Source organism: Arachis stenosperma, chromosome 6 (assembly GCF_014773155.1).
Source record: "Arachis stenosperma cultivar V10309 chromosome 6, arast.V10309.gnm1.PFL2, whole genome shotgun sequence".
In the NCBI taxonomy this organism is placed as follows: Eukaryota; Viridiplantae; Streptophyta; class Magnoliopsida; order Fabales; family Fabaceae; genus Arachis; species Arachis stenosperma.
In genome coordinates, this window is record NC_080382.1 from 93,215,120 (window position 1) to 93,228,035 (window position 12,916).

Below are 12,916 nucleotides of genomic sequence, written 5' to 3' on the forward strand. Positions count from 1 at the left end.
TTTTATGGGAGAAGCATCTCTATCCCTGCCATTGGAGCAAACAACTTTGAGCTTAAGCCTCAATTAGTTTCTCTAATGCAACAGAATTGCAAGTTTCATGGACTTCCATCGGAAGATCCTCATCAGTTTTTAGCTAAATTCTTGCAAATCTGTGACACTGTCAAGACTAATGGGGTAGACCCTGAGGTCTACAGACTTATGCTATTCCCTTTTGCTGTAAGAGACAGAGCTAGGACATGGTTGGACTCACAACCTAAAGAAAGCCTGTACTCATGGGAGAAGCTAGTCAATGCCTTCTTGGCAAAGTTCTTTCCACCTCGAAAATTGAGTAAGCTTAGAGTGGAAGTCCAAACCTTCAGACAGAAGGATGGAGAATCCCTCTATGAAGCTTGGGAAAGATACAAACAATTGATCAGAAAATGTCCTTCTGACATGCTTTCTGAATGGAGCATCATAGGTATTTTCTATGATGGTCTCTCTGAACTATCCAAGATGTCTTTGGATAGCTCTGCTGGAGGATCTCTTCATTTGAAGAAGACGCCTACAGAAGCTCAAGAGCTGATTGAAATGGTTGCAAATAACCAATTCATGTACACTTCTGAAAGGAATCCTATGAACAATGGGACTAATCAGAAGAAAGGAGTTCTTGAGATTGATGCTTTGAATGCCATTCTGGCTCAGAACAAGATATTGACTCAACAAGTCAATTTGATTTCTCAAAGTCTGTCCGGAATGCAAAATGCACCAAGCAGTACTAAGGATGCTTCATCTGAGGAAGAAGCTTATGATCCTGAGAACCCTTCAATGGAAGAGGTGAATTACCTAGGAGAACCCTATGGAAACACCTATAATTCTTCATGGAGAAATCACCCAAATTTCTCATGGAAGAATCAAGAGAGACCTCAACAAGGTTTCAACAACAATAATGGTGGAAGAAACAGGTTTAGCAATGACAAGCCTTTTCCATCATCTTCTCAGCAACAGACAGAGAGCTCTAAGCAGAACACCTCTGACTTAGCAACCATGGTCTCTGATCTAATCAAAACCACTCAAAGTTTCATGACTGAAACACGGTCCTCCATTAGGAATTTGGAGGCACAAGTGGGACAGCTGAGCAAGAAAGTTACTGAACTCCCTCCTAGTACTCTCCCAAGCAATACAGAAGAAAATCCAAAAGGAGAGTGCAAGGCCATCAACATGGCCGAATTTGGAGAGGAAGGAGAGGATGTGAACGCCACTGAGGAAGACCTCAGTGGGCGTGCACTGACCTCCAATGAGTTCCCCAATGAGGAACCATGGGAATCTGAGGCTCAAAATGAGACCATAGAGATTCCATTGGACTTACTTCTGCCTTTCATGAGCTCTGATGAGTATTCTTCCTCTGAAGAGGATGAGTATGTCACTGAAGAGCAAGTTGCTAAATACCTTGGAGCAATCATGAAGCTAAATGACAAGTTATTTGGAAATGAGACTTGGGAGAATGAACCTCCTTTGCTCACCAAAGAACTGGATGACTTGTCTAGGCAGAAATTACCTCAAAAGAGACAAGATCCTGGGAAGTTTTTAATACCTTGTACCATAGGCAACATGACCTTCAAGAAGGCTCTGTGTGACTTAGGGTCAAGTGTAAACCTCATGCCTCTCTCTGTAATGGAGAAGCTAGGGATCTTTGAGGTGCAAGCTGCAAGAATCTCACTGGAGATGGCAGACAACTCAAGAAAACAAGCTCATGGACTTGTAGAGAATGTTTTGGTAAAAGTTGAAGACCATTACATCCCTACTGATTTCATAGTCCTAGAGACTGGGAAGTGCATGGATGAATCCATCATCCTTGGCAGACCCTTCCTAGCCACAACAAAGGCTGTGATTGATGTTGATGGAGGTAAACTGATCATTCAAGTGAATAAAGAATCCTTTGTGTTTAAGGCTCAAGGATATCCCTCTGTCACCATGGAGAGGAAGCATGAAGAGCTTCTCTCAATTCAGAGTCAAACAGAGCCCCCACAGTCAAACTCTAAGTTTGGTGTTGGGAGGCCACAACCAAACTCTAAGTTTGGTGTTGAACCCCCACATTCAAACTTTAAGTTTGGTGTTGGGAGGTTCCAACATTGCTCTGAGTATCTGTGAGGCTCCATGAGAGCCCTCTGTCAAGCTACTGACATTAAAGAAGCGCTTGTTGGGAGGCAACCCAATGATTATATTTTATCTATTTCTCTTTGTTATTTTATATTTTTTGTAGGTTGATGATCATAAGAAGTCACAAAATCAATTGAAAAAGCAAAAACAGAATGAAAAACAGGAAGAAAAACAGCACACCCTGGAGGAAGAACTCACTGGCGTTTAAACGCCAGTAAGGCTAGCAGTTGGGCGTTTAACGCCCAGTCTGGCACCATTCTGGGCGTTTAACGCCAGAAAGGGGCACCAGACTGGCGTTAAACGCCAGAAAAGGGCAAGAACCTGGCGTTAAACGCCAGGAATGGGCACCAGCCCGGCGTTTAATGCCAGAAATGGCTCAAAACGTGATTTTGAATGCCATTTGGTGCAGGGATGACTTTTCCTTGACACCACAGGATCTGTGGACCCCACAGGACCCCCACCAACCCCACCACCACCCTCTCTCTTCTTCACCCATTCACCAATCACCTCAATACCTCTTCCCAAAAAAAAAAAAAACCCTTCACCTATCAAATCCCATCTTTCTCTTCACCACTCACATCCATCCTTCATAAAACCCCACCAACCTCACCCTTCAAATTCAAACCACTTTCCCTCCCAAACCCACCCATAATGACCGAACCCCATCTCCCCCCTCTCCTATATAAACCCTTCTTCACCCCTTCATTTTCACACAACCTAAAACATCACTTCTCCCCCTCTTTGGCCGAATACATAAGCCACTCCCTTCTTCCTCATTTCTTCTTCTTCTACTCTCTTCTTTCTTCTTTTGCTCGAGGACGAGCAAATCTTTTAAGTTTGGTGTGGTAAAAGCATTGTTTTTTGTTTTTCCATAACCATTTATGGCATCCAAGGCCGGAGAAACCTCTAGAAAAAGGAAAGGGAAGGCAAAAGCTTCCACCTCCGAGTCATGAGAGATGGATAGATTCATCTCAAGGGTGCATCAAGACCACTTCTATGAAGTTGTGGCCTTGAAGAAGGTGATCCCCGAGGTCCCCTTTTCACTCAAAAAGGGTGAATATCCGGAGATCCGGCATGAGATCCGAAGAAGAGGTTGGGAAGTGCTTACCAACCCCATTCAACAAGCCGGTTCAATTGAGAAGGCATGACCTCAAACCCGTGGCTAGAGGATGGTTGGAGTTCATCCAACGCTCAATCATTCCCACTAGCAACCGGTCCGAAGTTACTCTAGACCGGGCCATCATGATTCATAGCATCATGATTGAAGAAGAAGTGGAAGTTCATGAGGTTATAGCCCAAGAACTTTATAAGGTGGCGGACAAGTCCTCTACCTTAGCAAGGTTAGCCTTTCCTCATCTCATTTGTCACCTCTGTTATTCAGTTAGAGTTGACATAGAGGGAGACATCCCCATTGATGAGGATAAGCCCATCACTAAGAAAAGGATGGAGCACACAAGAGACCCCACTCATCATGAGATCCCTGAGATGCCCCAAGGGATGCACTTTCCTCCACAAGGCTATTGGGAGCAACTGAACACCTCCCTAGGGGAACTAAGTTCCAACATGGGACAACTAAGGGTGGAGCATCAAGAACACTCCATCATCCTCCATGAAATTAGAGAAGATCAAAGAATCATGAGAGAAGAGCAACAAAGACAAGGAAGAGACATTGAGGAGCTCAAGCACTCCATAGGATCTTCAAGAGGAAGAAAGAGCCGCCATCACTAAGGTGGACTCGTTCTTTAATCTCCTTGTTCTTTATTTTCTATTTTTCGAAATTTTCATTCTTATGTTATCTATGTTTGTGTCTTATGATCATTAGTGTCTTAGTGTCTATGCCTTAAAGTTATGAATGTCCTATGAATCCATCACCTTTCTTAAAAATTGTTCTTAATTGAAAAAGAAAAGAATTGCATGAATTTTGAATTTTACAACAGTTTAATTATTTTGATGTGGTGACAACACTTTTGTTCTCTGAATGTATGCTTAAACAGTGCATATGTCTTTTGAATTTGTGGTTCATGAATGTTGGCTCTTGAAAGAATGATGAAAAAGGAGACATGTTACTGAGGATCTGAAAAATCATAAAAATGATTCTTGAAGCAAGAAAAAGCAGTGAATACAAAAAAGAAAAAAACAAAAAAAGACCAAAAAAAAGAAAAAAAAAACGAAAAAAAAGAAAAAAAAAGAAAAAAGAGAAAAAGAAAGAGAAAGAAAGAAATAAAGTTGTGATCCAAGACAATAAGAGTGTGCTTAAGAACCCTAGACACCTCTAATTGGGGACTCTAGCAAAGCTGAGTCACAATCTGAAAAGGTTCACCCAATTATGTGTCTGTGGCATGTATGTATCCGGTGGTAATACTGGAAGACAGAGTGCTTTGGGCCACGGCCAAGACTCAAAAAGTAGCTATGTTCAAGAATCATCATACTTAACTAGGAGAATCAATAACACTATCTGGATTCTGAGTTCCTAAAGAAGCCAATCATTCTGAATTTCAAAGGATAGAGTGAGATGCCAAAACTGTTCAGAGGCAAAAAGCTAAAAGCCCCGCTCATCTAATTAATACTGATCTTCATAGATGTTTTTGGAGTTCATTGCATATTCTCTTCTTTTTATCCTATTTGATCTTCAGTTGCTTGGGGACAAGCAACAATTTAAGTTTGGTGTTGTGATGAGCGGATAATTTGTACCCTTTTTGGCATTGTTTTTAGTATGTTTTTAGTATCTTTTAGTTAGTTTTTATTATATTTTTATTAGTTTTTAGTTAAAATTCACTTTTCTGGACTTTACTATGAGTTTGTGTGTTTTTCTGTGATTTCAGGTATTTTCTGGCTGAAATTGAGGGATCTGAGCAAAAATCTGATCCAGAGACTCAAAAGGACTGCAGATGCTGTTGGATTCTGACCTCCCTGCACTCGAAGTGGATTTTCTGGAGCTACAGAAGCTCAATTGGCGCGCTCTCAACGGCGTTGGAAAGTAGACATCCTGGGCTTTCCAGCAATATATGATAGTCCATACTTTGCCCAAGATTTGGTGGCCCAAACCGGCGTTCAAAGTCACCTACAGAAATTCCAGCGTTAAACGCCGGAACTGGCACCTAAATGGGAGTTAAACGCCCAAACTGGCATAAAAGCTGGCGTTTAACTCCAAGAGGAGTCTCCACGAAAATGCTTCATTTGCTCAGCCCAAGCACACACCAAGTGGGCCCGAAAGTGGATTTTTATGTCATTTACTCATCTCTGTACACCCTAGGCTACTAGTTTTCTATAAGTAGGACCTTTTGCTATTGTATTAGGGAGCTTTTTGATCATGTTTTTATGATTGAACTCACTTTGGGAGGCTGGCCATTCGGCCATGCCTAGACCTTGTTCTTATGTATTTTCAACGGTGGAGTTTCTACACACCATAGATTAAGGTGTGGAGCTCTGCTGTACCTCGAGTATTAATGCAATTACTATTGTTCTTCTATTCAATTCCGCTTGTTCTTTGTCCAATATATCACTTGTTCTTCAACTTGATGAATGTGATGATCCGTGACACTCATCATCATTCTCACTTATGAACAAGGTGACTGACAACCACTTTTGTTCTACAAGCAACCAAGGCTCTAGTGTTTATCTCTTGGATTCCTGATACACGATGCATGGTTGATCGCCTGACAACCGAGTGCTCGCCTGACAAACGAGCCAGCCATTCCGTGAGATTAGAGTCTTCGTGGTATAGGCAAGAACTGATGGCGGCATTCAAGAGAATCCGGAAGGTCTAACCTTGTCTGTGGTATTCTGAGTAGGATTCAATGATTGAATGACTGTGACGTGCTTCAAACTCCTAGCAGGCGGGGCGTTAGTGACAGACGCAAAAGAATCAATGGATTCTATTCCGGCCTGACCGAGAACCGACAGCTGATTAGCCATATGCTGTGACAGAGCATAGGAACATTTTCACTGAGAGGATGTGAGGTAGCCACTGACAACGGTGAAACCCTACATAAGCTTGCCATGGAAGGGAGTAAGAAGGATTGGATGAAGATAGTAGGAAAGCAGAGAGACGGAAGGGAAGGCATCTTCATACGCTTATCTGAAGTTCCTACCAATGAATTACATAAGTACCTCTATCTTTATCTTTATGCTTTATTCGTATATCACTATACCCATTTGAGTCTGCCTGACTAAGATTTACAAGGTGACCATAGCTTGCTTCATACCAACAATCTCCGTGGGATCGACCCTTACTCGCGTAAGGTTTATTACTTGGACGACCCAGTGCACTTGCTGGTTAGTTGTGCAAAGTTGTGTAGTGATCACAATTTCGCGCACCATACTCCCTTTGTATTTTTCATGTGCCAACGTTAGCCCAAAAGTTAGGGGGCTAACGTTGGCGCAAACGTGAGTAGCCCAGGGAGTGATTTTCAATTTCTCACGTTAGCCCAAAAGTTAGGGGTCTAACTTTGAGGCTAACTTTTCACCCAAAAGTTTGTGCAAAAGTTTGAGGGCTAACTTTAGGTCCAACTTTTTGCTTCCTGGTTCAATTTCACTTATTCCATTGTCCTCTCTTTACTCCTAGCCATTCCTTCTTGCTTCAACCTTTCTCCAAGCTTTCTTCACCTATCATTAATCAACCAAACACATCAAAGCTATGCTTAAAATCATGAGATATTCATTCTTTCACAATATGTATCAAATATAGCATAAAACCTCATGAAATTGCATTAATTCACATATGGTTGATTAAATCAAAGGAAGCATGAAAATCTACCCAATTGGCTTGCTTATGGCTCAAGAAAGTGCATAGAACCTATTGAAAACAAAGGAAAAAGCATAGAAAAACATGACATGGTGACATGTCATCAGGTCTCTGATAGGAATTTACTTTTTATAACTTGTTTGCGGGAGGCCGACTTCATCATGTTGGTCCCTTCTAAGTTATTTTTAGTAATCCTCTTTTTTGGACCTTTGTCAGGTCTCTTTCAGTGATTACTTTTTATAACTTGTTTGTGGGAGGCCGACTTCTTCATGTCGGTCCCTTCTAAGTTATTTTTAGTAATCCTCTTTCTAGGACCTTTGTCAGGTCTCTTTCAGGGATTACTTTTTATAACTTTTAATTTTGATGCCGACTTCTTTGCGTCGGTCCCTTCTAAGTTATTTTTAGTAATCCTCTTTTTCAGGGCTGGCTAGGCCTCTTTCCAGGGATTGACTTTTTATAACTTTGGTTATGACTTGGTCCGACTTCTCTATGTCGGCCTGTCTTTTAAGTTATTTTTAGCAACCCATTTAATTAAGACCTCGTCAGGTTCTTTCTATGGATTACTTTCGATAACTTCTTGCATTATTCTGTTATGTCGCTTTTTCATCTTTGCCAATTTTGTCGAAGTCAGGTTTGATCCTTGTTTGGTTGACCTTTTGATGAATTTGGTTTTCATCTTTTTTTATCTTTATTTTGGTTGGACAGTGAATTTGATCTTCACTTTCTAACGATCTTGTAGCTTTATAATCGGGCGATGAATTATTTAACGTTTTAGACTAATGCGTCTTGAGATTTGTAGAAAATCTAAAAAACTTTATTAGAAGAAAATGAATATATATACATGTGGGAGTTTTATCCCTCTAGGTTGAGCAATTTTGTAGATCTTGGCTTAGCACCTCATTAAAAAACCTTTTTAGGAAAAAGAGTGTACCTTATCCTAAGATCTTTATTACCTCTAACTGTAGTATCTTCTTAGGTTGCAGGCGTGCCATGACATGCGAAGCTCTCGCCCTTCGAGTTCGGACAGTCTATAGTAGCCCTTTCCGAGTACTTCTATGACTCGGTAGGGTCCTTTCCAGTTTGCTGTCAGCTTTCCTTCTCTGGGTCGAGTTGTTCCGATATCGTTTCGAATTAGGATGAGGTCGTTCTCTAGAAAACCTCACGGTATTACCTTTTGATTGTATCTTGAAGCCATTCGATGTTTTAATGCCTCTTCCCTGATCTGAGCTCTTTCTCGAATTTCTGGAAGTAGGTCGAGTTCTTCCCTTTGAAGTTGGGAATTGGCCTCTTCACTATAATGGATCACTCTGGGCGACCTTTCTTCAACCTCTACTGGGATCATTGCCTCTATCCCGTAAGCTAATCAGAAAGGGGATTCCTTTGTGGTGGTATGTGGTGTTGTTTGATATGCCCATAGGACTTGTGCGAGCTCTTCGGCCCAGGCTCCTTTTGCACCCTGTAATCTTCATTTTAGCCAGGCCAATATGACTTTGTTGGCAGCTTCTTCTTGTCCATTGGCCTGAGGGTGTTCTACGGACGTAAATTGGTGTTTTATGTTCAAATCGGCCACTAATTTTCTGAAGCCTGTATCTGTAAATTGAGTACTGTTGTCTGTGGTGATGGAGTATGGGACCCCAAACTTTGTGACAATGTTTCTATATAGGAATTTTTGACTTTTTTGAGCGGTGGCGTGAGCTAGGGGTTCTGCCTCGATCCATTTTGTGAAATAGTCTATCCCTACTATGAGAAATTTGACTTGTCCCATTCCCTGAGGGAAAGGTCTGAGAAGGTCGAGTCCCTATTTTGCGAATGGCCAAGGTGAAATTATGCTGATGAGATCCTCTGGCGGGGCGATGTGGAAATTGGCGTGTTTCTAACATGGTGGACATGCCTTTACAAATTCTGTGGCTTTTTTTGTAAAGTTGGATAATAAATTCTGCCCGGAGTACTTTTTTGGTGAGTGCCTGTGCCCCGAGATGATTGCCATAGATGCCACTGTGTACTTCTTCTAAAACTTCCTTTGTGTTGGAAGTCGACACACATTTTAACAATGGTATTGAGATCCCTCTTTTGTATAGAGTATTGTTTATGATAGTGTAGTATTGTGCCTCCCGTTTTAACCTCTTTGCCTCCTTTTCATTTGTGGGGAACGTTTTTGTTTTGAGGTAGTTAATTATGGGAGTCATCTATCCTTGATCCTGACCTGTTATGGCTAGGACATTTTCTTCTTCCGTGATTGACGGATTCTGTAGCGTTTCTTGGATAAGGCTTCTATTGTTACCCCTTGGTTTGGTGCTGGCAAGTTTTGAGAGTGCATCAGCTCGGGCGTTCTGTTATCGGGGTATGTGGTGGACCTCATATTCTCCGAGTTGTCCGAGTTGTTCCCTGGTTTTGTCCAGGTACTTTTTCATGGTGGGATCTTTGGCTTGGTAGCTCCCTGTTATTTGTGAAGTGACTACCTGTGAGTCGCTGAAGATGATGAGCTTTTGAGCTCCAACCTCCTTAGCCAGCTTCAAACTAGCCAGTAGTGTCTTATACTCGGCTTGATTATTTGAGGCAGGGAACCCGAATTTGAGGGAAAGTTCGATTTGGGTTCCTTGGTCGCTTTTTATGATGACGCCTGCGCCGCTTCCAGTTTTTTTTGAGGAACCGTCCACATAAAGATTCCATTCTGTAGGAATTTCCGGAGTGTCTATAAATTCTGCGATGAAGTCGGCTAGATATTGCGATTTGATTGAAGGTCAAATTCGGACAACTCGACTGCCCATTGCAAAATTCTGCCTGCTAGGTCCGTTTTCTGCAAAATCCCTTTTATGGGTTGGTTGGTTCGAACCTTAATGATGTGAGCTTGGAAATATGGACGGAGTCGTCGAGAGGATAGTATGAGAGCATAGGCGAATTTTTCTATTTTTTGGTAGTTCAGCTTGGATCCCTGTAATGCTTTGCTGATGAAGTATATAGGTTGTTGCCCATTGTCGTCTTCTCGGACTAATGCTGAGGCTACTGCCCGACTTCCTACTGCGAGATACAATATAAGTGGTTTTCCTTCCCGAGGCTGAGTTAGGATAGATGGCTACCCCAAGAATCCTTTGAAATCTTGGAAGGCCTGCTCGCACTCTGTTGTCCATTCGAACCTCTTCCCCTTCCTTAGAGTGGCATAGAAGGGGAGAGATCTTATTGCTGATCCAGCTAGAAATCTGGACAAGGTTGCCAACCTTCCATTGAGTTGTTGTACTTCCTTGACACAAGTCGGGCTCTTCATGTCGAGTATAGCCCGACATTTATCCGAATTTACCTCGATTCCTCTTTGTGTGAGCATAAAACCTAAGAACTTACCAGCTTCTACTGCGAAGGTGCATTTTGCAGGATTAAGTCGCATGCTATGCCTTCTTATAGTGTTGAATACTTGGGTGAGGTCGGACAGTAGTTTCTTTTCACTTTGTGTCTTTATTAACATGTCGTCCACATATACTTCCATGATTTTTCCGATGTGATCCATGAAGATCTTATTCATTAATCTATGATACGTAGCTCCCGCGTCTTTTAGTCCAAAAGGCATGCCGATGTAGCAGTAGTTTGCTTTTGGGGTTAAGAATGAGGTTTTTTCTTGGTCGGGTGGATACATCGGGATTTTACTGTATCCCAAATATGCATCCATAAACGAGAGGAATTTATATCTGGAGGAGGCATCTACCAGAGCGTCAATACTTGGGAGTGGATAAGGATCTTTTGGGCAGGCTTTGTTGAGATCAGTGTAGTCGGTGCACATCCGCCATTTCCCATTCAATTTTTTCACCAAGACAATGTTGGCTAGCCATAGTGGGTATTTGACTTCTCCTATGAATCCTGCCACCAGTAGGGCTTGTACCTACTCTTCCACAGCTTAGGATCGTTTTGGCCCGTGTTTTCTATGTTTCTGTTGTACTGGCCGAGATTTTGGGTAGACTGCTAGCTTGTGGCACATTAATTTAGGGTCTATGCCTGGCATGTCTGCAGCCTTCCATGCAAAGATGTCGACGTTATCTTGCAAGAACTGTACGAGTGATTCTTTTATGTCTCCCTTTAGAATTGTACCGATATTGGTTGTTTGGTCTGGGATATCTCCGATCTGGACTTTTTCCACTTCACCTTCGGGTTGTGGGCGGAGTTCTTCCCGCCTCTGAGCTCCACCAAGTTCGATGGTGTGGAATTCTTCTCCTCTGCCTCTGAGGTTTAAACTTTCGTTGTAGCAGCGGCGCGCTGTCTTCTGGTCTGCTTTTATTGTAGCTATTCCTTTTGCAGTTGGAAACTTTATGCATAGATATGGAGTCGAGACTATTGCACCGAGCTGATTCAATGTTGTCCGACCTATAAGGCATTGTATGCTGAGCTTATGTCGACCACGATATAGTCTATTTTGAGTGTTCTTGACTGGTTTCCTTTTCTAAAGGTCGTGTGTAGTGAGTCGTATCCAAGTGGTTGAACTGGGGTGTCTCCCAGTCCGAATAGGCTGTTCGGATATACTCTGAGTTCATTTTCTTCTAGGCCGAGTTTGTTGAAGGCAGTTATGAATAATATGTCGGCGGAGCTTCCTTGGTCTATCAGTGTGTGGTGGAGATTTGTGTTTGCCAATACGATAGTGATGACCATAGGATCGTCGTGTCCTGGGATGATGCCAGATGCGTCCTCTTTGGTAAAAGTAATTATGGGGATGTCGGGTGTTTCCTCTCTTCCCTCAACATGATATACTTCTTTGAGATATCTTTTGCGAGATGATTTAGAGATCCCGCCTCCCGTAAATCCTCCGTGAATCATGTAGACGTGTCTCTCAGGTGTACGAGGTGGTCGTTCTGCCTGTCCGATGTCTTTATCCCTTATTCTTTTTCTGGGATCGTCTGCTCGGCTTGCCAAGTACAAATCTAATTTTCCTTTTCTTACTATTTTTTCTATGATATTTTTTAGGTTGAAACATTTGTTGGTGGAATGTCCATAGATTCGGTGATATTCACAATATTCTGCCTGGTTTTCTCCTCTTTTTTTGCTTTTAAGTGGTCGAGCTGAAGGTATCTTTTCAGTATGGCATACTTCTCTGTAGACATCCACAAGGGATACCCAAAGAGGGGTATAATTGTGGTATTTTTTTATCTTTTCCCCATGTCGATCTTCTTTTTTCTTGGATTCTTTGTCCTTATCTCAGGAGGAGTAGGAGAATCTGGATTTTGAGGTCTCTCCTAGTCGATCGTTTTCCTCTATGTTGATATACTTCTCTGCTCGTTCTTGTACCTTATTTAGAGATGTGGGATGCTTTTTTGATATGGATTGGCTAAAAGGCCCTTCTTGTAGGCTATTGATGAGGCCCATGATGGCCACTTCTGTGGGCAGACTTTGTATGTCCAAACATGCCTTATTGAATCTTTCCATGTAGCTGCGGAGATTTTCCCGATCTCATTGTTTGATTCCTAATAGACTTGGAGCATGCTTGGTTTTGTCTTTCTGGATAGAGAATCTAGCTAGAAACTTCTTGGCTAAGTCGTCAAAGCTTGAGATGGACCTGGGGGTAGATTGTCGAACCACTTAATCGCCGTTTTTGTTAAGGTAGTCGGTAAGGCTTTGCAGCAGACTGCGTCTGAGGCGTCAGTGAGGTACATTCGACTTCTGAAATTACTGAGGCGATGGCTGGGATCTGCCGTGCCATCATACAAGGCCATATCCGGGAGTTTAAAGTCTTTTGGAATTTTGGTCTTCATGATCTCCTTGGTAAATGGATCTTGGTCCTTGCGGGAGTTGTCGTCATGGGTGGATCGAGTCGCTTTGGCTTTCAGATCGGCTTTGAATTTTAGGAGTTTGTCCTCCAATTCCCGGCGTCGCCTTATCTCCCTTTGTAAGTCCTTCCCAGCTTCTCGCTGATGTTGGGCTTCTTTCTCGAGTTGTTTTAAACGATCTTGAAGCGCCTCTAGGGCTCTTAAGTTTGGTGAATTTTTGTTTTCGTTAGGTTACGGGGTATCTTTTGGTGTAGTGTCCACGTTTTTGTGCGGCGTTCTGTCTTCTATACCCTAA

The 12,916-nt window shown here is 42.3% G+C and overlaps 1 non-coding gene across 1 annotated transcript; it reads right to left on the reverse strand.

Annotated features, from left to right (window-relative positions):
• Nucleotides 1–330: 330 nt before the first annotated feature.
• On the reverse strand, nucleotides 331–438 carry LOC130937368 (small nucleolar RNA R71). Its single transcript, XR_009068588.1, has one exon. It is a non-coding gene; the product is annotated as a small nucleolar RNA R71 (small nucleolar RNA).
• Between the last annotated feature and the right edge of the window lie 12,478 nt (nucleotides 439–12,916).